At 39.1% G+C, this 26,065-nt stretch overlaps 1 protein-coding gene across 3 annotated transcripts in view; it reads right to left on the reverse strand.

Annotated features, from left to right (window-relative positions):
- Nucleotides 1–26,065, reverse strand: part of LOC146002596 (1-acyl-sn-glycerol-3-phosphate acyltransferase gamma-like) — a 118,711-nt gene that overhangs the window by 76,247 nt on the left and 16,399 nt on the right. Inside the window, exon 1 of one of the 3 annotated variants that reach the window (XM_083140545.1) lies at nt 12,787–12,939. The exons of 1 other annotated variant lie outside the window; for it this stretch is intronic. The gene's annotated coding sequence lies outside the window, so the exon portion shown is untranslated. Of the gene's footprint in view, nt 1–12,778; nt 12,940–26,065 lie in introns of those variants that run through there. One more of the 3 variants, XM_083140542.1, reaches the window with a different exon arrangement.

Consider the following 26,065-nt stretch of genomic DNA (forward strand, 5'->3'; position numbering starts at 1 on the left):
CCTTTATAAAAGTATATTAAATCAAGCCTTAAAATAATCTGACACATATTAATGTTTAGTACATTACCAATATCAAACATAGAAGCAGATAATAGGATTAATAACCTAAATACATTGTGTAATGGGTGACAATTTTTATTAAATATATTACGATTAAAATATAGAACCAACTTGTTGAGTGTCAATGACAATTGTCTAATATGAGTTATTGTGATATAATGTTGGTTTCTAACATTGCACTTCGGAACTTTACATGCCATGTAGGATGATTGATTGATTGAGTTTATTTTACTTCGCGTTTTGTGCCTCTAGGCTAATTTGCGAAGATGCGGATGAGTGATGAAATGATTAAATTGATGAATGGACATTCACAAACAACCAAGCCCGATTGGGATTCGAACCCGGGACCCTTGGTGTCCCAGCACGATGTGCTAACCACTCGGCCACAGGGTCGGGCATGTATGATGAAATTGCTTCGTGATCATAGGAACCAGTTAAATTCTTTGGTATAAAACTAGAACATTTTTCTACAATTTGATCTTGAAGGTTTTTAAGCTTAATGTGTTGCGAAGGTTCTCATAAAAAAATGAAAGGGTAATAAAAAGAAATGCACCACTAAGGGCTATGACTACAGTTTAAAGTGTGATAAAAAAGCATGTGCCACCACTGGATTCAAAACCTGGCAACCCGTGAATATGATTAAAAGGCAACAGTGTTGGTGACCCTCTGTACAGCCAAGAGAAAGTGGAAAATTTTGCATGGTTTATGAAGATTGTGTCAAAATAGTATGTTGTAGATTTTAGCTCACAGAGATGTGTTATAGCCTAGAAATTAGTGATTTTATGTGGTATCAGTTATGTCATAACATGTTTCCTTGAATATGCACATGCTTTATGCGTGTAGAACAAAATTTGCTTTTGAAAAACTGTTGTGGGATATGAGGAATTAAACATTTGCTGGTCATACATAGAGGCCTGCATAGTCTGCCTTTTACCTACCCACTGCCCGCTTGCCCGCAAGGACAGGTATACTGCTCGCCTGCCCACGGCAACGAGTCGACTTGCATCTTTACCCGGGTTCTTGGTCTTCAAGGCACTCTGCACTTACAAGGTAACTGGGCATTCAACAAGACCCGGTCGCCTGCAAAACCTGCTGGAAGGAAACAGCCCTCCGGCAGCGTGTCGCTCCAGGTGTTTCATCACCACGTGGACAGCTGCAGCCAGTGTTGCCTAGTTACATAGCTCCTAAATCCTACGAAGTCCTAGGAGGAGCTCTCTCCTCCAAGGAGAATTTATATACTTAGCGATTTCAGTTCAGTGTAAGCAGTTTCTATCTTACTGCCAGGAAATGCACGCAATATTACAGCCTCATTTACCTAAATGAATGATCAAGCAAACAAAAATCTCCTCACTGAAAACTAATTGTTTTTCATTGCATGGTGCCTTAACCAGTCACGCAGTGGCGCAACCAGAGGGGGCAGGGTGCATTGCTCACAACCTTGGACGGAAATTAAGTCTAGCAGAGGGGTCAGGGTGGGGGTCAAACATTAAAGTACAAGAAAAAACAGGCTGGCAGGATTAAAGAGTAGCAGAGCTAAAGGGTACTCAAGATGGAATTAATTTTCATATTTTTCTTGCATTTTCCTTCCAGACGGCCAAGGGCACCTGCAGAGGGGGAATGGAGGGGTAATTGCAACCCCTTGATTTCAAATTTTATGAAAGTAGAAATATATTATAAAATATTATACAGTCTCATCAAGTTCAATGCCGTAGCAAAGGGGTAGCAGGAGTCGGCCCTGAGCGCCGAACGATCTAAGTGAGAAAAGTTTTAAAACAGAGAATGCTATGGCGGCCCGTGATATTATTTGCTATTAGTGTTGGTTTGTTACGAGTTGGATGAATTGATTATGTAGTACGTTGCTCCATGTGAAAATAAAATATTGTGATGGAAATTTTACATGCCATATATATGTACAGTCATGGAAAAAAGTTCTTCCCCATAAGGCTTTAATAGGAGCAAGTAATGCAGGAGGGTAGGCAACACATATTGCACCCTTAGATGATCGGGTGATTTTGCCTGTCTTAACACCGAGAAATGTGTTCCACGCGAAGGTCAACATGACAGGAAAGCAAAGAGGGTCACGTGACTATTGGTTACGTGGAGTGTTGTTGTGCTTCTCCACGTCCCCAGTTCTTGATCCACATTGCAGAAAAAGTAGAGCTGCATGCAATATATGAAAATAGGTTGTTTTCAACTACACGCTTAATTATAATTTTCCCAATTGTAAATCTATCAGACGTGTCTCCCGATTTAGTCGGGACAGTCTTTTACTTTGAATTCCTGTTTGTCATAAGCGTAACTTGACGGGAGCAGAAAGGGCATTTGTAACCCCCCCCCCAAATCAGGTTTCTTAAAGCTGCTAAAACAGGAATTAAATACTATGATTTGACGCGTCCAAAAAAAGTATTATATTGAAAGATTGTTCCCAAATACGTAGATAGCAATTTAATACTTTGAAAGTGTCTCAGATTTGTTTATTATGTCACATCTTAGTGTGGCACAGGTCTACTACAAAAGTGGAATTTCGTAACAGAAATATGAACCCACTCCTTTTATTTCGTAGCCGATTTCATCTTGAAACTGAAACTAAGAATATTAGTTAACAACGTCATTGGTAAACAATAAAAAAATGTGTTAGACCCAATCCTTTAATACCTTATCATAATCTTTATCGCAATTTTAAATTTTGTTGTAAGTCCACTTTATGCAAAAAAAAAGGTAAAGTTCTTACCTGTGCTTAGCGCTACGCCATGAAGGCGTATAGGGGGTGTGGGGGTAACGCCCCACACTTTCTTGATTCGTTCGTGAGTGGGGGTGATGTGATCAGCATCACGCCCCTGACCGCCTTTACCCCCAGGGTTTCCCCCAGGTACCCATGTCATTCGACGCTGGGTGGGCGCCGGGGCTGCTTCCAACGTTAGAAAAGTTACCGGGCTTGAACCGGCCGGGGATTGAACCCGGGGCCTAAAGCATGGTAGTCAGACGCGTTACCGACTGAGTCACCGGCACAGATAGACTAATCTGAACTGCATACAGTTTAAAGTGGGATCCGAACCACTATGTGCGATCACCTGGTATCGTACCCGAGACCCCTTGATTACAAGGCCTTACCACTACGCCATCAGTGAGGCGCACACAATCTTTCTATTTCGACCTTTTTAAACCTATATGTATCATATAAGAGGTTGTTTAACGTTGCTATGCCTCTATCGATTATATTTAGCCAGTATTTGAACACATAGCATCAGGTTTCATAGAATATAAGCTTCTCTTCCATGTTTATGGTTTCCTGTCTGCAGTAGAAAAACTGGCAGGTTCCCATAGCTTTTCTTTCAATAGTCTTCCAATGGTTGCATATCATATCACTCAAATTTGATTCATTCGTTTCGAACACAATCCCCGATGGCGCAGTGGGATCGTGGGCACCTTGTAATTAAGGGATCCCGGGTTTCGATACTCGGTGGAGGAACATAGTGGTTCGGATCCCCCTTTAAACTGTAGGTCCATTCACGATTAGCCTAACAGGACATAAAGTGGACTTAAGACACCAAATCAAGCAACCAACACAATCCCGTTATTGTCCAGATTATCGAATCCAGAGTCTTCGTCGCGAATAACATAAGCAGGAAGACAACGTGAAATAACCGAACAGAAACAGAACCTAAAACCTAAATCGGATAGATTGGATTAAGTCGACGATACAGCACGGGTTCTGAAATGAAAAAGAATACGAAAGTTGAAGGACCTCTATACGCAACCACTTTTCCTCCACTCAATGGGGAAGATATCCTTCTAGCTGAGAAGCCTTTACGTAGGAGTGCCCTGAGGGAACTTCAAGGCCACGACGATAAAGTGTTCTAGTGCAATGACGGGACCAAAACATACGTCAGATAGCTGTGTTCCTCCTTATTTCGTACGCCATTGAATAGTGGAACACGTGACCTAGTCTTTGATAGAGCAGAAGCCTGCTTGCTTGCCACCACCCTTTAGTTCAGTGACCTTCGCCCGTAGTCAGCAAGAGTGAATGACTCACCAGATACTTGTTGTCTGTGAGGCTACACAAGAATAGATATTTCGTTAGTGGCTGTAAGTATCGTTTCATCTGCAGTTATATCAGTTAACATTTCAATAGCTTTCTAATGGTTACGTTAGTGATAAACATGTAAATTAGTTCTCGAGAGTGAACGTTTTATCTATTTGAACGGGGGATTTTTATACAGCCTGCATGTATTATTTTTTCCTGAAACAAGAAGAAATTCGAAGATGCAAAAAGAGTTGTATAAGAGTAGTTAACAAAAGGAAAAAAGAAGAAAACGAAAATGTAAATGCTGAAATAAATTATGGTAGAGATCGAGTGAATAACATTTTGTCATGGGGCCTCGTCGATGGCGTAGTGATAACGTCGTCGCCTTGTAATCAGTGGATCCCGGGTTTGATACACGATGGATGCACATAGTGGTTAGTATCCCACTTTAAACTGAAGGTCGAGTCCAGATTAGCATATCTGTGCACCAAACCAAAACTAAGAAAGAAATTGTCACAGTGTAAGAAAATTTCATGTTCAACCAGATACGAAACAAAAGGGAATAATATATTGCAGGTTGGAGTTCACATCTGTAGCATCTAATCAGCACAATTATGAATCGCAACATATCGTATGAGATCCATTTTTATTATACATGTATGATAATATAAGAGAAGTAGAGGAAAGAGAAAACCAAGCGAAACACGGACGTCTTCTCCAGAATTTCAAATCTCGTTACATAAGGTTCTGGGTTGGAGTCCCGAACAGGCATGACTTTCTTGTTCTTGCCCTTTTATCTGCTTCATTTCATCATAATTCATCGTTATGGTTTACCTGCAGGGGAAGAATACTGGGAATAATTGCCAATACAAAGCCAATGACAAACAGAACAACTCGATTACGGAGATGCCAAGAAGAAACGAGACTTGACAGTTTCTCCGTCTCTCGGTTTGTCGAACTGAAAATTGCTCTTCCGTTCTCGGTCTCGATTAGTTAAATATAGAAATCGAAAATGTATGTGAATGAATATACATGTATTTTATATATTCCCGTTTTTTAGGAGATTTCGTGAGAGATGAAATAAGTACTCTTCCATCGTATTTATTTTTATAATTTTTATTCCCTGTTCGATGATCGCGACGATAAGGACGAGTGACCATTACTTGAAATTGATGACGAAATAGTCAAACACCCCCGACAAGGACGGTACTCAAACCCGGGAACTTTGGCGACGATATCGAATGTCAATCACTTAATGAGCTTGACCACCGAGCCTGCTTAATGTTGTTTCTGTCAGGTAATTCGTAATAACTGTCAATATCCCACATTCACTATCATTTTCTTCATAATTTATCTTATTGTTGTGATTAACCTGAATTCAAAGAATTAGTTGAAAGGCAAACATGCAAGATTGAATGTCTCTGATGTTACTTCGTGCCGAATAATATGACGTGGTATTATGGTATGAATTTATAAATCATATAATATGCCTATTCATTCCATTGATTGATCCCAATTGAGCACACAAAATATGCTATAATGTCCACTCCATGGAGGAGTGGTTAGCACAGCGCACTACGATGCCATGGGTCCCTGGTTAGAATCTCGACTTGGGCGTGGGTGTCCTTGGTAAGTGTCCCTTCATCAATTTCATCATAGCATCACTCATCTTCATCGTCGCTATTAGCCAAAAGTGAAAGAATAGCAAATCTAAATAACAAACATCCAATCAAATCAAACATCTCTACTGATTTAATTCTATACGGTACCGAATTCCCACTTTATTACTGCATCTCAATTGTTTTCCGATTCGAAAACATTTGGAATGTTGTTTTGTGCAGTTGATTGTGCATTGTTTCGTTGTTGGGATTGTTTAATTAACGTCACATTAATTAGTTTTAGACCAATCGTGACGGGGGAAGCAAGAGCACAAAGAAAGCGAAAAAGACAAGGAAGAGACCACGGCTTTCTTTAAAGATAGCATCCCGTGAATACAACTCAAGTGACTGCAGAATATTATGAATAAAATTTATTTCGCTTTTTCCTTTTATTTCTGTTTCAGTTATTTTACTTCGCTTTTCTTCTACCACTCGCGTTACTCGTGTCGGTGAGGAAGAATTATAAACTCGTGAAATGGACGATGGTACAAAAAAATATATGCCTCTCCCACGGTTCGAAACTGTCAGTACAAAATATTGTCTTATTTTTAAAAGTTACGGGCAAATATGGTTTGTCACGTAGCAATTTTCGCTTATCTCTTTCTCAAGGGGTTCCATTGCCTCTCTGATGTCGTAGTGGTAACGTCTTTGGCATGTAATGAAAGGCTTCCGAATTCAATACCAAATAGAGAGGCATTTGGTTCGAATCCCATTTTAATCTGTAGGTCCAGTGCATGAACTGGACTTAAACAATTAACGTGTGGCATGTGGTCTGTGATGGGAACCATCATTTCAGCGAACCTTCTTGACAATGACTCTAATATCACTTGATAGAATAGTATTTCCTTACGAGTAGCTCTTGTCAAGAAATCAGTTCCTGAAATTTTCTTCTGGAGGCATCGTAGCACCCAGCTGTTTGTTGTGGCTGGGGCATGAGTAATGTGACTCATGCTATCAAAGCTCAATCCTTCCCGAGAACTCAGAATCACCAGGCAAACTTAAGCAAATATTTTGTTATTTGGGTTGCATAAAGAACAGGCTTTAAGACGTTACGAAATTCTACGTCCCGTGGCCCAGGTATTTTTTTCTAAGACTGTACATTCAGAATGCATTTATGATGCACTTTCTTTCTTTCAAAAACAGTTTGTGTGCTTGTATTCCATTATGAGCTAATGTGAAATTGACGTGTTGAAAAAAATATTTTTAATCCTCTGTTTCAACACAAATGCGTGAGAACAGACTTCTACCCCCTTTTTGCATGATTTATGAGGATAATAATGCCTTTCATGCTACTTTATTACTATTATTGTAATTGTTGATGTTGGCACGTTTATCCAAGTACTTCCCCCCCCCCCCCAAACGAGGGTAACGGCAATGCCCCTGGCTGGCTACGGCCCTGGTGTTCGCAGTAGAACAGTGTGTTGTTCGACTCTCGACCTCAGCGTCGAACGTGACATGTTTCAGTCCTGCCCTATATCACTATATATATGTATATTGGTTGTTTACGACATATACTTATGGATCCTGTGCCACGGAAAACCTATTTCAATGTGTGTGTGGGGGGTAGCAACATTCATAAATCTCATTTCATTGGTGATGTGGCTTATGAAGCTTTGAATTCCCTTTTTTTTTTAAGTAGTGAAAATCTATTGTAGTTGACAACACTGCAGAACGGTGTGGGCCCGGTGCAGTTTCTACTCGAAGCAACTACGTCATGCAGAGGGAGGGGCACGCAGTTGATTGAATGAACGCACTGAGACCTACTAGGTATCTTAACGACTGCGGGTATCCGGCGGGTTTTCAATACCTGCCAAGAACGATCTGGGCAGATGGTCAGGCAAGGTGCTCAAGCGTGGGTGTTGCGCAGGTTGCATGACATTTCAGGAGCGATGTCTTGCGAACGGGTCTGCTCCAGGTCTTGTGCAGGCCTCTGGTCACACATCAGTGCTACATATTTTGCTTATTGGTGGTTTCACATTTGGAAATAAATTTCAGGCTTGATACATTTCACACCTTCAAACACTTAACAGCAAGTGCATATTTTGGTAATGGTTCCGAATGTATAAAGTTTTTCTCAAAGTTTCATAGAAGAAAGACAAAGTATCGCAGAATTGTGGAAATGATTGTTATAGCAAATTTCAACCTTGGTGACAGTAATTATCAATGTTTGGAGTTCAGACTACCGCAAGCATCCCAGCTTCCCATCGACACAGTATTTCTTGTTCAAGAAAGAAAAAGTGTCACAGAATAGTGATAATGAATGTGAAAGTAAATTTTGAAGCTTCTTGCCTTGGGTCAGGGGCATGTTAATTTGAGGGTATGGTGTGGGGTACATATAGCTTTGCTATTTATACAGACTTCAAAAGCAGGCTAAGGGTATGAAGTTGCCAACGAATTTAGGCAGTCTGAAAGGGTTGAAAAGCAAAGTCTTTCTATTAGTTCAACTCAGGAAGAACACAGGCATCTACTACACAATTAATCACGTACTGTAAATGGACTGATTCAGAAAATCCCCTAGCACTCAACATGTTACATAGATGGCAGCAGCAGTCCATAACTAAGAAGATGGTGGCAAAAAGGTACAATACATAGCAGTGTATAGAAGTGAAAAACCATTCTCAAGGAAACATGCAGTAAGTAAGTGTTATGCTGAATGAAATTTCAACTGGCGGCTGGGAAACAGCGATCAGTTGAATTTTGTTTGACTGAGATCGAGCATTTTCGAGTCACAAGGTACCAAACATTGTTGGCGGGACGAAACAAATGAGCATTGGGTACACCACATGTTGCCAAACGTACCATAAGGCGAGAAAGAGTCTTCTGGGGCAACAATATTGTCAGCATCAAAAATCAGCATATGTTAATGGTACAACTGCACATCCGGTCCTGAACGATGAAGTTTCTTTAAGAACCACCCACAGGTCGGAATGCAGGTGGACACACAGTCATATAAATGTACCTGGCAAAAACATTAGTATGCTTGGCAACATTGCTTCGGGAGAGTGATGTGATCCCTTCAGCTTTTACTTCGCAACTGAGGTTGTTGACACCCATCGAACCACATGCGTCCATAAATGATTGGGGGACAGAAAGGGCCGGAAATAGACTTCAAGGTCAGCCGCCAGTTGGAGTTCCGTTCAGTATAACAGACATAAATAGAAATCAAACTATGTAAAAAATGCATGTGTAGGAAAATGAAATCGCAATTACATAAAAGGACCTTGGCCCATATTTTCAAGGTATGCATGTGCTTTTGTTACAATGATTTCCTTGAATATGTGATCGATTGATTTGGCAAGGTATTCAAAGGTATAGGTAATTTTACATTGTTAGGTTAGGAATGTTTCTTCGATGACAACAGTAAATTTACGTTATTCTTCAAATAGCTGCATGTTTTTATGCATGTAGAATAAAACTTCCATTAAAAAATGGTGAAAGTGTACTGGGATGTGAGGAATTGGATGTACGCTGGTGATACTTCGAGGATAAATCTCTCTCTTATTGGTTTCCACATCATGAAATAAATTTCAGGATTTGTAAAATATCAAAATCTGTAGATTTAAAAGAGAAAGTCAAAATTTTCGAGGGTGTACGGTAGGATACCATCCCCAGCACTGGCGACAGCAGTAGCCACTATGCCACTTTGACGACTTTATTCCATTAAAACCAATTATATACAAAATAATATGTGTAAATATTGTAGGCTGTTTGTTACCTTTTGTACACATTTCTTGTTTTGATTTATGGTATGACTGAAGATGACCGGACCCCTCTCAGATTTTCTTCATATTTGGCATACTTACTAATTGAGGTCTGCTAATGACGAATCTGAAGTTAAAATTTCTCGGAAACGTCTAGAAATTGCAAAATAATTGTGAACCATTGATGTGTGGTTAGGTTAGTTTCGGTTAGGTTAGGCAAACATAGTTAAAATTTCATGTCGTGGTAGTATCAGGATCTAGAAATTGCAAAATAATTGCGAACCATTGACGCTAGCCCCACGAACCATTGACGTGTGGTTAGGTTAGGCAAACATAGTTAAAATTTTGTGTCATGGTAGTATCAGGAATATATATATATATATATATATATATATATATATATATATATTTGCTTGTGAAACAAAAAATTTGGTCTCACTGCAGAACATGGGCTGCTTTTCTCCTCTAAATAGACGAACAAAAGTTATATCCCCTGAAAGTACGTACCTTCTACTTCCATTTTCCGGTGTTACTTTTCCAATTACTATAATATTATTGCATGCAAAAAATGTTTTTTCCTGCTGCTAAAAGCAATGCATGTCTCCATTCTTTCGCATCAATATTGTTTACGCACAGTTGCTGTCATTTGTTTCGGGGTCTTCCTCTCCTCACAAGAGTTTTGCTACCTTGTGTTCCGACGTCAGACTAGGAATGCCTATGAGGTTAGGTTAGGTTCCACTAGCATAAATACAATGAAAAATTATTCTTTGGGCTAAGAGAACTAAACTAAGCTAGTCTAAAATAAAAAACCTTTTTTCCCGCGACGTCAGAACACAAGGTTGCTCAAGTGTTGTGCGATAAGTGAGACCCTTCGTTTAGCTGAATTCAAGTTGATTTGTCGCTCCGGATTCCACCCACACACGCAGGTTCTTTCATTATTTCAGACGAGGAATGCTTACAAGGTTAGGTCTGTCAGGTTGGGTTCCAATAGCATAAATTCAATAAAAAACGTTTTTCCTGCTACCCTACTAAAAGCAAAAGCAATGCATTTCTCTATTCGTACGCGTCCACATCGTTTACGCACAGTTACTTTTATTATTTCGACGAGGAATGCCTACAAGGTTAGGTTAGGCCTGTTAGGTTAGGTTTCATTAGCATAAATACAATGACAATTATTATTCACGCTAAGAGAACTAAACCTAGCTACCTAACAACGTAGGCATTTTTTGCTTTCACTAGATTTGTACAGGAATGTGCGCCACCATGTCACTTTTTCCTTCCAAGAGTGCCCAACCTGGATATGTATTTCTAGTTTTTTTTTTCAAAGAAAAAAAAATCCTCACCTTCAAACTTACTTTAACCGATTACTAACTACAAAACATTACCAAAAGAATTATAAACTGCGTTCCTCCTAAGCAGCCCATATTCTGCAGTCTTACCCTTTTAACTTCAGATTCGTGATTAGGAGGCCTCAATTAGTGAGTATGCCAAATATGAAGAAAATCGGAGAGGATCCGGTCATCTTCAGTCATTCCTGATTTATTACTACTTAAGCAATCCTTCTTCCATTTGGCTGAAGCAGCAAAAAGTATTTTGGTACTAGTTAGATATAGCAGAAACACATTTAACTCGTTTATTTTCAAATTAATTTCATTTGTACTTACCTCATGTGCATAGCGGAACATTTTTCAACTTGGGATTATTTTTTTTCAATGAAAAAAGCGTTATTTTTAACATTATAAGTATATATTGGTTGTTGCTAATTGGCGGCCAAATCTTGACTCACGTTGTCTATCGTCAGCTGATATGCAGTGTTACCAAACTTATGAACCGATAAATGCCGCACAAACTATTCACAAACGTTTTTTAAGCGAAAATTCACGGAAGGTTAGGTTAGGCAAACAGAAAATTGAATTGGGGGGAAAAAAAAACCACTCACACGTCATTTTGTAAAACTACCGCGTGGTTGCTACACTAACACTTATTAACCGAAAAATGATGGTTTTTAGGCTAAAATTGATCCACAAACCATTTATGGAAGGTTAGGTTAGGCAAACAGAAAATTAAATTGGAAAAAAACTTGCTCACACATCATCTTGTAAAACTACCGTGTGGTTGCTATACTGACAGGGGGTTACATAATCAAACGCATGGAACATTTGATCCACGTAGTCGACGGTAATGGTGGCACGAGCTATCGTGCAATGGAGATACATGAATGTTGAAAATTACATTATTTACCAGCCAAATAAGTTGCACAAATGGAAAAACACTATTCCCAGCTTCCTAAACTCCACAGGAACTCAATTCCGTAAGTAGATTTCCGTGTTTTCTCCTGTAAATTTGAAGAAATGTGTTTTCGCTATATCTAACTGTTACCAGTATTTTATCATAATTTTCAACAGGCCTCTCAAATTTTCATTCTCGGTGAAAAAAATTGTTAACTTCCAGAACACATTATCAGCAAAGAATAGACAAAATTTCAATGTGGTTATATCATTACACTTTTCCAAGGAATGTTTACCATGTGCAAGTGCAATGAGTTAAAGGGACAAATAATACATGTGACAAGAATGACCACTTATAACTTGACATTCTCCGATTTTAACGTACCATCTACACAATGCATGGTAAATTCAATCAAGGTATATTTTTTAAAAATGTAATAAAATTAGAGGTGTAAAGGTCATGCATGTGTGGTACATCATCTACCTTACAAAACATATTAAATTTATTTTACACAGTGTTGCAATGAAAGTGTTAGTGAATGGTTCACACAATTTAATAATTACAAGAAATCTGAATCGTAAGCATATGGCAATTTGGTTCACACTCGAAATTTATGAATCACGCCGCCTGATTAATATCTCGTTTCTAGTGGTTTTTCATATAAATACAACAAACTAACTTTTAGCTTGATACAAAAAATGCAATTCAAATATTGAATTATTGATTTTTGCTTCCGTCATTCTTTGCGACAATCAGTAAATTGTTTACGGAAGAAATTTAAAACCTGTGCACCATAGGTATCGACTGTTGACGCTCAAATGATAGTTCAATGATCTCATTCATTTACCCGATTTGAAGAATTCAAAACACCATACAATATTATATTCCTGATGGGAATCAGTTCTATGAAAGTATGGTTCAGACAACATAAGCATCCTATGACTTGCCACTGCCCTAATACAAAGTAGCAGCGAAAGTAGAAAACACCCGCCCTAGGTCAAAACAACAGCTGAAAGGTAGTTCATGTTACGGTACTGCACTCTAATAATATATTAAGACTGTGTGTAATTTTGGTTTGAACATGAAATAACAAATACTATACTCACTTCATTACCTCATTTCCTGAAGTTCAAAGGTAAAAATACGACACTCTTTCAGCTAACTTTACTGTGCCACTACCTAAACCGACACCGAAGACAGAATCAGCGAAGATCACGATCAACACATCCTCTCATGCTCAACAAAAACACGCATGCGTCTCAACCCTATCACGTGATAATCTTGAACATCTTTGCTTGACGCTTGTAACATGCAATTTCTTATTTTATCGTTGCAGGTCTTATATTATTCAAATTAACAACAATCAAGGACACCAAATGTTGCTTGACACAATTTCGTTGAATAACGCGTTACTCCACCTGGGGGAAAACTTAAAATACCAAGATGTGATTGATTAGCTTGGGGTGAGTGACCTATGACCTCACTTTACCCTAAATTAACGAACGAAGACTTATACTAGCATCTGACCTTACAGTAAATGGTAAAGTACTACTAATTACCATAGACTGTTTACTTTTTTTAATTTGTGACTACCTGCTTTTGCAGACTGTTCACTTTATCAGTCCACAATAAATGATCTTCGTTTTTCTTTGTGCATATTGCGAAATATTATTTGGGCGGTGCATGAAGAAAAGAGGAATAAACTTTTTTTTAAAAATGTCTCCACCATATTTTCAAAAGATTCATTTTTTAATAGTTTTGATTTCTTTTGTTCCGATTGTCTATTTTCTTCGTACCATTGCGTACCACAGATTATATAGCATACTGTTGGGTCTCCGAAAAAAAGTTGGGTCTAGGGACCTAATCTGTGGTTTGGGCAGTGGCACAACCAAAGGGGGCAGGGGGGCATTGCCCAACCTTGCATGGAAATCAAGTATTAGGAGGGCAAACATTGAGTTGAAAAAACAAACAAGAATAGACGGTGTTAAAGGCGGAGCTACTGCGGAGCATGCGCACTCGTCTGGCTCTCCTGGAACATCTGGTTACGCTTACGATGCAATGGACGATAATATGAAACGGCAAAGTGGAGATTCTTTTACAAGGAAATAGCGTATCAGCTGTATAGCATATGGTTGCACAGTTCAATCGGGAACAAATTTATTGAGTCAAGTATCACTTCGTAGGTTTCCGAAGGACGTAGAGAGACGACACCTGTGGATACAAGCATAACGAAAACAGGATTGGTACCCGTGCAAATTTGTGCGACTTGCATTTTGTTACAAGCATGTTGATCGCTTATCTGCGTATTGTGTTGTGGTGAAAAGAACTGCTCTTAGTAAGGTTTCAAACCGAAGCGACACGCGACAGCAGTGGTTCACACCGAAGTGACAAGCGACACAGTCCCATTTAGTCTATAAATAAGCATTTACCGTCCATGGGAAATCAAGTTCAGGCGGCACAATACACGCCATTGGGAATCTGAGCGACACGTGCAGCTTGTCGCGTCCCTTCGGTTCGATACATTTCGTTGATCACCGAGGATTCACTTTCAAGTGGCACGGAGATTACACACCGAAGCGACAAGCAACGGCCCCTTATTCTAAAGGAAACAATCCACCTTGCATACGAGTACAACAGACCGAGGCGACACGATGCACAATACTGAGAAAAGAGGCCAGTCCAAGCGACACGTGCATTTTCTCGTGGTGAATTGGTTCGAAAGGAAGCTTTCAGACTGAAGCCATACGTGTCTCTTGAAAACCAACATTAAAATATAAACAACACCTTCCGAATTAAAGCGACACGACAAATTGCAGGTGTCGCTTATCGCTTTCATGTCGCTCGGATTGGGCCGTTTTATCAATACTGTGCATTGTGTTACCCCGGCTTGTTAATGGACATTTCCACTCAATTTTTTTTACAACAATTTTAAAAACTACACCCTGGAAAAATGACCCCTGCAAGTTCTCGCGTTTCTCTGCGTCCAGTTCAAGGCAGAAACGAGACTTCCAAAGTTGGGAGGCTAGCGTTGCGCTGAAAACACGCCGCCGCCATGTTACTACGTCACTCCTTAGGGAGAGCTCGTTTGTCGTCTGCTTCGAGCGTCCAGTTCCGGATGGGTAGCCCACGGTGAGCGAACACGTGCGAAGGAGTTTTACAAATCTATACCGATTTAAATAATGGAAGAAGGAGCGATAGGAGAAAGGAAAGCTATGCTTTGTAATGATCATTCTTCTATGAAATATCCGTGCTGCTCACGTGCAAGATAAATGAAAGGGTTCAGCTGCCTGTGTGTTCTCAGGCCATGCGAAAAGTATTGCTTATAAAATTGGTTGCTGACCAGACACTCAAAAATATTTTTTAAACTTATATTTATCGATATTTACCGTAACCTATGTAGTGCAAAATAGGAATTTTCACATTCTTCACTTTATTTATAAAGCCTATTTAATTTTCTTTTCCATAAAGCAATTTCAGTTTGTGTTCCATTTCTGTTGCGCAAATTATGATCAAATATTTTTGTGCAGATAAGAGAAAATACACTGAGAAGATTACATTAGTTGCACAGTACATATCTATACTTAGTTTATGTATAATTATTACAAGGAAATAATGTGTATAACCATGGGCGTATTTAACGGGGATTCAACGGGTCCAACCCCCTCTTTTTTTTGGTTCACTAAAATTACCAGTTTCCTTGTTCTATCCGCTTGTTCATAAAAAAATCCTTCAGACTTATTTCATTCTCTTAAATTAGAGACGTATAGGACGGGATACGGATGGGAAGGAAATTTCGTAATTCCACACACCAGATGGGACTGCAGACCAATATCTGCAATTTCCTGATAGTTTCGGAATTTCTGCGATAAGAAACTACATTGAGACTGTCACATCAGTAATTTTTCCCACATGAGTCATCTTAAAGATATTTGGTTCTTAAAAACCTAGTGACACAAGATGAACAGAAAAGTATCAATACTAGCGTGACTTCGTGACTACATACACACAACTTTGTCGGGTCCAACATCCCCTCCCCCCATGCTTCCCAACAAGCTTTCGGCCAGCAGTGTTCTGGATTTTCACTTACGAAATAAAGCAACCCTAATCATACCAAAAGTTGATCCTATCGAGACGAGAAATGGCAGCTTTGGTCTCGTTCCCGAGAGTTGTAAATGTCTGTCTCGTGTTTATTTGGAAATGTCTCATTGACAGTCTCGTCTCCATTTATAAACATCCGTCTAGGTTTGGGAGGGCAATTCTCGTTCTCGTCTCAAGTCTAGAAAAATATAGAATTAACAACATATGCAAAGGCTTATCATTATAAATACAAAAAAAAAACTTCCTTAATATTTTTTTTATTACTTTTTTTTTACTCCTCGTTTCGACTGTACAGCCCTCGAAAACTAAATATTATCCTGCTTATATATGCAAACCAAACTGCAGATTCAGAATTACCAGGAATGAACTGGCGTTGTAATTATTATACACAAAATACATGATTTATCTGAGGAAGTCGCATGTTCCAGGTTTGACTCTCGACCTGGGCATGACTGTTTCCTTGTGAGTGACATTTCATTGAACTGGAAATTGTTACATGGGAGGATGTTTCCTCGAGACTTTAGGGACTCTAGGGAGATGCTTCTATTGTTAATGTTAGTGTTGCTCACCGTCTCATAAAAGGAGATGGGACAAGTGAATGTTTTCGAAATGAGATGGGACAGAAGGAAAATTTCGTCTCTTATCATGGCAGGTTGGGTGATACTTAGATTGTGCAGTTGGTGGTAGTGTGTGTGTCGGGGGGGGGGGGGTGTACTCCTGCACCCCGACTTCGAATACTGCTTGTAGTTATTTATCTTCATTGTAGCGATTAGCCAAAAGTGGGAAGAAATGTGATGTTAGAGATGATACATAATAAATTAACTATGCGTTCTCATCGTTGCGGTTAAACAAAGTGAACGGAAAAGCGACGTAAAAGTAGGCTAAATACAAAAGTTTGCAATATATATATTAACTGAAGAAAACTGTCATTTACTGCAGGACATTTAAAAACTCACCGTATCTTTTTATACCGTATCACCTCTTATATTGCAGAAATTGGCGTGTAAACCAGTGTGTTCTAAAAGTATTATCTTAAAATTTGTGAAGAAAATATTATGACGAAAATAATTGTAATTCCAGAAAAGGCATTCCTATAACATTAAGTTCTTGCCAGTTAGAACTAACCTGTCTATTCGCAATGAACAAGGCTGTTCACGTGTTCAGCCATTGACTGTTACAAGGTTTGCTTTGTCACCCTAATGGGAAAACCCTCTACCGAGTGGCTGAATTATAGTAAATACTACTATACTGCTAGGGCATAATTCATCTCCACGAAATGAAGCACAGATTTTTGCACTGGAAGTTACAAGATACTTGTTTTACACAGTAACAAGTGACTTTACTGCCGCTTCCGCCGCTCATGCTAAGTTGACGGGACGAGCAGAAGCCCCGCCTGCACGCATTTCTAAGTGATGACGTCAGAGGACCTCCTGTCTGTGGCGAGGACGTTTTCAAATCCGTGACGTAGTAGGTGAATTTCAGCGGTGTTTGAAGGCGTGTTTCTCGAGAACCGAAACAAATATCGCCGAGATATTTTGCACATCTCATGTTTGTGTCATTATCTGTAAAGTGAATGGATTTAAAACGTTTTTCATGTCACAGTGGAAATGTCCATTACGGAAACGTGGTGAATGGTTTGCTTTAGATCCAATGCTTCTGTGCGAAATCTTGATATCGCTGGTCGCTTCAGTCTGAAAACTCCCTTGTTGTTTGAAGTAAATTCGTGCAAGTGAAAGTAGCATGCCATATCATAGGTTCTCCCTAAATCCCTCAGGCGGAAAGGCGAAGTTGAAAGCACACATTTTTACTAGCATTTGCATGTGTCATTACTTCTGCAGAAATGTTGGCAAAGATTCACTTAAGCATACTACTTTATAATATAATAATATCACTAGCTTTACAGAATTCTCTTTCCCTCACTTTTCCATTTACAAAATAAGTGAATATATCTAAACTTTCGTACGTTTTCAGTTCGTCGTGCTTGTACAGTGGGATCCATGAGTATTACCTTGCACATTGTCCATGACTATTTTCGTTATTTTTTTTCCTCTTACATCGTATGTGTCTTTAAACGATGGATTTTTTGTATGCTAGTGCAGAAGTAGTCAACAGCTTGTTTTGAGTTTTCTTTTAATTCTTGAAGCTCTTATTGGGTCAAATAAAGTGCACGAACATGGTGATAGATAATTTGCGCGGTAATATTCATGGATCCCACTGTACATGAGATACGTAGTGCTAGTATGCTATACAACTGGCGGCCGCAAAGACACGTCATGTTTTAATAATCTGCTCTGCAGTTGATCATCCGACGGATTCTTGACGTCCACTCCTTCATAGTAGAACTATCGTCGCACAATTGATGAAAACAAGCGCTCATTTCTTACTTCGTATGCCGGTGAATCTGCACTGGAAACAACGGGAACTGCCCTAAACCGGAAGTTCCGGGGGCACCGGGCAAGACCTCACCAATGTTTATGTTTACATTTTTAACACGGTCCATAGCAGAATCTAAGAGTAACAAGACAAAAGGATATTCAAAATGGAATTAGTTTTCACGTGTCTTACATTTTTCTTCCAGACGGCCAAGGGCACCTGCAAGGGGGGGGGGGGGCACAGAGGGGTAATTTCCCCACTCAATTTCAAACTTTATACAAATGAAAATACATTTCGTAAAATTTTCTTGTTCACTTCGCTCGCTATAGGCTACCTGCTTTTCTCGCCAAGTTCAGAGCCGTAGCTAGGGGGACGAAGGGAGTCGGCCCTGGGCGCTGAACGATCTAAACGACAAAATGTAAGAGAGAATAACATGGTGGCCAGTGAAATTATTTGCACCCTATTAAATCAATATTGTTTTGAATTTGCAAAGATTTGGATCTAAAAATTTTCTCACTCGCTTCGCTCGCAATATGATTCTTTTCTGTAGTGCATTGTAAATTGCCAGAGAGAAGTAAAACCAGCTTCAGACTGTAGCTGCTAAAGAGCTTTGTCTTAAATGCATGAATAATTGTTTGGAGGAAAAGAAGTAGCACATTTGAGGCACAATTTATATCATTTTTGCTTTTTGCTGTTGGTTTGTTATGAGGCGGATGAATTGATTATGTAATGTATTTAAGTAATATGTCACGTATACGTATATGTGTGTTGTGTGTGTATTAAAGAAACTTTGAATACGTTCACAATTTAGTGTTAACATAAACATGTTGCATATGTGTAAAACATATGTCGTACATGAGAGCTATGCATGTCATATGTGCAAAAATAATTATATTAGTCATGCATTTTCTGTCTTTCAAAAATACAGTTTGTGCGCTTTTTTCATTATTAGCTCATATGAAATTGAACGTGTTGAAAAATATTTCAAATTGTTTGTTGCAACACAAATGCTTTAGTACCGACATCTATCTCATTTTTGCGTGATTTACGAGGATAATAACGCCTTTGATACTACTACAACTATTACTACTACTAACACACTACTACTACTACTTCCACCACTACTATTATTATTATGGTACGTTCATTCTGTACTTGCCCCCCCACCCCGACAAGAATTCGTGGTTGCGCCTCTGGGTCTGGGGCATGTTAATTTGAGGGGGTGTGTTTGCTATTTATACAGACTTTCCTACAATACTTTTCAACCCTTTCTTACTGTCCTAAATTCGTTGGCAACCTCATACTCTTAGCCTATTTTTGGAAAGGGATTCAGTACCCCCTAAAACCTACAATCCAAAGTGTAGCTACTCCATGTACCATCTCAACGTAATTTGTTAAACACAAGAGGTTGACGTTGAAAAGAATCTCATTACAGTATACACAAAAGGTTCTTTTTAAAATTTCAAACCAACCATTATAAATCTATTACATTACATTGTAGTACTGGTTCGCTGGTTAATTCGTGTATGAAACCGAGAATGGTTCCAGTCCAGTGTATAGTATTGCCAGATTATTGTTTGATTTCATTTCATTCTCGTTATTTAGCTTCACTTTACTTTAACTTTTGGCTTGTGACGGTGAGGATGAATGATGATTAGATCTCGGATTTTAGGTTTTTAACCTATTTTTTTCCTTTGCAGGTAAATTAGAAATAATTTATGTCAGCATTTAATTAAAAACGCATCAACTGATGGTTTCATTGTGCCTAAAATAACCTATTTCGCTTGTTAGAACCTATTTTAGGTTTATGTGCCTAAATTAAACTTTTTTTTTAAAAAAAAAACATGATTTTTATATCTAACAGAGGCATTTTTACTCGGTTTGGTGACGAAACAATTCAGTGAGTGGCATGTTTGAAAAATGTTTTCTGTCGATTCCCGCTACCTCCAAGTTATGGTGTTCTTCAAAGCTCTAAACAAAACAAAATGTCTGACGACACTGTTACCCGCACACAGTGGCTTCAATTAGAGGGGCAGTTCCCCCCTACTTTTTGCCCACACACTATCGACTCGTAATGCTAATCCTTGTCTATTATTATTATTATTTATTTGTTCAGCACAGGATACATTTCCCAATTATGTTGAACATAATGCACTGTGAATAAATAACAAGAGAAAAAAAGTGAAAATATGAACGTCTATGTACACAATATTCACATCAATTTATGAACTTATTGTTGTGATTATCTTTTTTCAGCACACTACGTGAGTCTGTGAACATATCAAAGTCTACAGTTTTTAATAGTTCATTCTCCGTGTCCTGCATGCGCACTGCAGGTGAAAACCTATGCGTGTTGACCCTTGACTCTCCCTGTAGAATAATTTTCGGTTTCTTGCACTGTGTCGGCCTACATTAAAGTTTATGCTTTCTAACAGTGCAGAACACACTCAGCCGTGATTAATCAGTTTCTGTAAAAATGTCATCACTGACGACTCTTCTGTTGAACAAAGTTTCCAGACCGAAATGCTTGCATAAGGATGTATAGTTCTTTTTGTGATATTCAATGTTCACCTTGAAGCACAGCCATTTCACAAACTGCCTTTGGACGCTCTCCACTTCCTCTTGCCATGTTTTGTACTAAGAGAAAGTAAACTGTCCTTGCCCCCCTTCCTAGTTTTGGTCCCCTATCTCCTATACTGCATGCAGTCGAAAGTGGAAACATCAGATCCGTGTAGTCTTGCTTTCTTTCAGTGCTTTGTGACATTCACGCATTGCGAAGTAACATTTCAGCAATCAAATTGCACCACCTGACAATGCTTCCGTTGAAAATTAATTAAAGGATAAAATAAAACATCTGCTTGTACCTTTTCCTTCACGTTTTACCAAAATTCACTCATAATTCCCAGAGCCAATAATTCAGGCATAATTACCGGAACCAATAATCCACGCATAATTCCAGGAATTCAAAGAATTCCAAGTGAATAGCCACCCTGAATTTGTACAGCAAATTAGACATACATAACTCATTTTTTATACCAACAAGTAACTTTTGCTAACAGCACAAGTATAGTATCACTATAATTTGTGGATAATTTTGAAAATGATGTATACTACAAATGAAAATTTGGTTGTTATGTATAGCTACCTACTAAAATTTCTCACGGTTTTGGTGATTTTTTTTTAACGATTGTATCTAATCATTAATTTTCAGGAATTTTGTACCATTTAAGATTTTTGGAACCTACTGCAGAATTTTTAGAACCTATTTTAGGAACCAAAAAACACCATCTTTAGAAACTAAATATCCGAGGTCTAGTGATGATATGATGAAATTGATGAAGGGACACTCACAAAGAACGTCCATGCCTAGGTCGGGATTTTAACCCGGATTCCTGGCTTCGTAACGCTTTGTGCTAAACACTCTGCAAAGGAATTTTGCCCCAGATTATTAAAACTATTTTTATTATTATTATTATATATATTGCAGGGGCGATTCCTCCATGTAGGAAGTGAGGATCTTCCTACAGTTCATTTATACTTGCTTCCAGTTCTATACATTTTAGGAGTTTAATAATAATGTGCGTTATAAAAGTATGAGCTCAGTGTGCGTACAATTGACTAGGTTAGCCACTGTCAAGAGTTGACTGCTGTCGCTCGCTCCAGCTGCAGCCAAAAGACGATGGACACACACTCTTTGCTGCCCCGCCTGAGGAACCTCGCTGGTATCGCTACAAATAGATGGGTAAGGAGTGGAAAGGGGGAGAGGAAAGGTTGGTGTTAAAGCATCCAGCGAGGAAACATCGAGGGTTTCCTCAATCAGTGATGACAACCCCAGCAAAATGGTACTAAACCTAGCACAGTTTGATGTTTTTGGCACCTAGAACCCTGCTTTTGGCAAAATGGTAAACTATAGCATAATCTGCAAACGCGAGTCTCTGGGAGAGGGAAATCTGATTCAAAGGAATATGATTTCAGGAAATAAAACTAAAATTAGGTTCAAATCTTATTTTTACTTCACCAGCGGAAATGTTTAAAATGAACGGGAGTATTCCTACACAGTGACAAGCTTTTTACAACCATGTCACGATTCATCCTCTATCTTTTCTGTATCCTGCCAGATTTTGTTTGTGAGGAAATTTTATGGCAAGAAATCGGTAGAAGTTTGGAGGTAAACAAAGAATTTTCTAAAACCGTTTCAAGTTCTGTTCTGAACCCATTTCGTTTGTTGAGCCATCGTACACAATCTTTCAAACCTTCCTCGGTTTACCATAACTTCTTCCAACACCCCCAAAAAAGTCACGAGTCACCACTGATATATTAGGGCCTCCCCGATGGCGCAGTGGTAGCGTCCCTGCCTTGTAATCAAGGGGTCCCGGGTTCGATACCCGGTGGAGGCACAAGTGGTTCGGATTCCACTTTAAACTGTAGGTCCAGTCCCGATTACCCTTACTGTGCATAAAGTGGACTTAAAACACAAAATCAAACAATCAACCACTGATATATTGTAGCTACAAGTGAACAATTTTATGTCACGGTTGGGACAGACGAAACACTGCTTCTTCACTTAATTTTTTTTTGATTTGATTTAGTTTATTTTACTTCGCGTTTCGTGCCTCTTGGCTAATTTGCGAAGATGGGGATGAGTGATGAAATGATGAAATTGATGAATGGACATTCACAAACAACCAAGCCCGACCGGGATTCGAACCCGGGACCCTTGCTTCTTCACTTAATAAGAAGTATACTTTAATTTCTGTGAATTGTCAAATAATGAAAAAAAATAACTCATTGAAGACAGAGGGAGAAGGTAATTAACCTTTGACTATTCTAGGAGAGTTGAGGAGGGAATGTAACAGTTAAAGGATAAATTAATTGTTTTTTTTTTTGGCGTCACGGGTGAACACATTAGGAAACATAACCGAATCAAAAAGTTAAGAATAATATGTAAAATACCTTCTACTTTCTAACTTAATTATGTATAATACTTGAATTTTTATCCAACAGACAATTTTAGATTGTTCACACACAAGACATGATAAAGTTTCAACATTGCATTTAATTTTTAAAAAATTAAGTTCAGGGACACTGTTACATATAATGCCCCAAATATAAATAAATATAAAACTCAGTGGCGGCGATTGGGTTTCAAAAGTAGGGGGGGGGGGAGCAATGGGAGTTTACTTGCCCTTGGTATAAGGGTTGCCCACATTTGTCGTAGCTTAACTACGCAGAACGTTGTGTTTTCAATGGTAGGTGGCGTTGTGCGGTATGTAAGAATAAGAAAGCATACATCGTATGGTCTGACGGTTCACTGTGTTGTTTACATGTGCAGAAATACGTTCACAACATGGATTCGTCCAAAACGGGCCCAGCGAGCAGTTATTCAATTTTTGAAGGCAGAAGGTGTGCCGTGATCTGCTGCGGCGTTTCCGCTGGGAAGTCCTCGACCATCCTCCCTACAGCCCCGATTCCTCGCCCTGCCACTACCACATCTTCGGGCCACTAAAAAAAACATCTGAAGGGCCGTCGGTTCATCAACGATGCTGAGGTCCGTAACGCCGTTCAAGATTGGTTTCGCAGTCAACCACGGAAGTTTTTCGCTCAGGGCTCATACCCTTGTGACGCGCGGGGACACTTGCTTGAACAGACAAGGTGACTATATGTAGAGGATGTTACCCATGAATCACTTTCACTTCCTGTATGTTCATATATTCCAACCAATAAATCATAACAGAAAAACAAAAGTCTCACTTTCATTTGAGCAACCCTTATGTATAAGGTTTTGAATAGTGCTGGGCAAAAGTGGCAAAAGGTTGGGGCAACTGCCCCCCACGCCCCCCAAATCGGCGCCACTGATAAAACATTCAATCTTACACATAAGATTAACAATAATAATAATAATCAGGCAATAGGCTACTATGCGCTGGAACCATGATCGGTCTCACAAACAAATAAATATTAACGTTAGTTACGTAGTCATAAAAAAACACAAGTGTTTTTAATTTTTAACATGCGGCTTGACCGTGCTTGTTTGGAGTCCCGGGCAAAGTTTTGAACTTCCCACTGCTGTCAGTCAGTGTAGTGATGGAACAAAGAAACTGGCAAGTGTGAAGAATTGAAGTGATAAAGTTGCGTGATGAATTCATGTATGATAATGTCATTTAATGTGCTTCTTACTTGTCCTTTTCTAAATCGGGTTTGTGAAACATAAGTGGTTTTTGTACTAGCGTTTCCTTCTTATGTATTGGAAAATAGCCTCCTGTGCTTGCCTTTTCACCTTTGCAAACAAAAATCTTTAATTCGAACACTGCCAGAGATTTGGTGTGGAATTTGTATGTAGAACGAAGGTTTACTTTCAGTTTTTGACCGACCCGTGTTAAGAAAACAATTATCTGAAGGTCAGAGATCAAGGCTAATATGTGGGTTGAAATGCGCATATAGACTGAGGACAAAGATCACGAACGTAATGATTATCCTGGATATTCTAATTCGGTTCATTCTAATTCTGCGGCTACTTACATAATGAGCAGTTCAAGAGGAAGTTGCGTTAATTTAACCCGTCTAGTTTGCTGCACTTTTTGACACTAAGGGAGAATGCACACCGAAGAAACACGCAACACGCGACACGTAACATGCAACATGCGACATGCAACACGCGACACGAGTGTTTCACAACGAAGAGACAAGATGCACGCGGCAAGCGACACTTGGTTTCTTTGCTCAGTTTGCATGATGGTACCGATATAATTGCATTAATCAGTTTATTAGTCACCCAAAAATAACGTAACAAGAGACATTGTTACATGTAAACTGCGTTGTAAAATTTGTGCAAGTTATTGAAACTTGGGAGAGGCATGTTGTGCACGAGAAAACTGAGAAATAATATGCACTGAAATCAAACTGTATACGCTAGACTTTTCAGCCTGAATAAAGCGAATACGTAAACACTAGAGAAATAGTTCTCAACCTTCTTGAAACCATGTCACGGTATTCTTTTTAAGTCACTGCCCTTAGCCGAAGAATTTTCCTCGTAAATCTTTACAGTATTGAAGATTTTATGCATGAATTAACATGTACCTATGAAATTAAGTGATCCCGGGTTCGATAACCGGGGAGGCACCGGGCAGATCCAGTTCTGATTAGTCTATTTGTGTATAAAAAGGACTTAAAAAACGAAAACTCACAACTCAAATATGATATTGGGATTATGATAGTTGTCAACCAGTTTCAGCAGAACATTTCACAGCTCAATATATAATTATAGTTGCTACGAGGGCACGGTATCGGGTCGCGGTCCGGTGGTTGAAAAACAATGCACTAGAGTAATTTACCATGTTGACTAATATAGTTTGGAGTAAACTGCCTCCATAAGCTGACTTTTTCAAATAAAAGCAGTCAGGTAAATGGCCAAAACACGGTCTCTTTTCACGATGTTGAAGGCAAATTACAGCCGATAGATAACTGCATCAAAATACTTGATAAAGCGAAATGAACATTGTTAAAACATTGTACATATCGATACTTTATTATATCAACAAATTAGAAGATCAAACATAATGCAGGTTGGGCTCTCTTCTAGAGTCTAAATACAGCTCGTTGGAATGAAGCATTCGCTGCGCATGCGCGAACAACAAACTGAAGCAAGACGATGCACGGTATTGAGAAAACGGCACAGTCCGAGAGACACGTAAGCGACACGTAAGCGACACGCGACACGTGCATCTTGCCGTGTCTCTTTGGTTCGAAAGGTTGCATTGATTACTGAGTGTTGGCTTCCAAGCGACACGTGTTTCGTGTTGCATGTCGCGTGTCGCGTGTTGCGTGTCGCGTGTTTCTTCGGTGTGAATTCTCCCTAAGCGTCAAGGTACCTTTATTAGGTAGGTCATTCCCGAAGTTTCGAGATTTTTGCCTATGATTCTGTG

This window comes from Lepisma saccharinum, chromosome 18 (genome assembly GCF_977018435.1).
Source record: "Lepisma saccharinum chromosome 18, izLepSacc3.1, whole genome shotgun sequence".
Lineage (NCBI taxonomy): Eukaryota > Metazoa > Arthropoda > Insecta > Zygentoma > Lepismatidae > Lepisma > Lepisma saccharinum.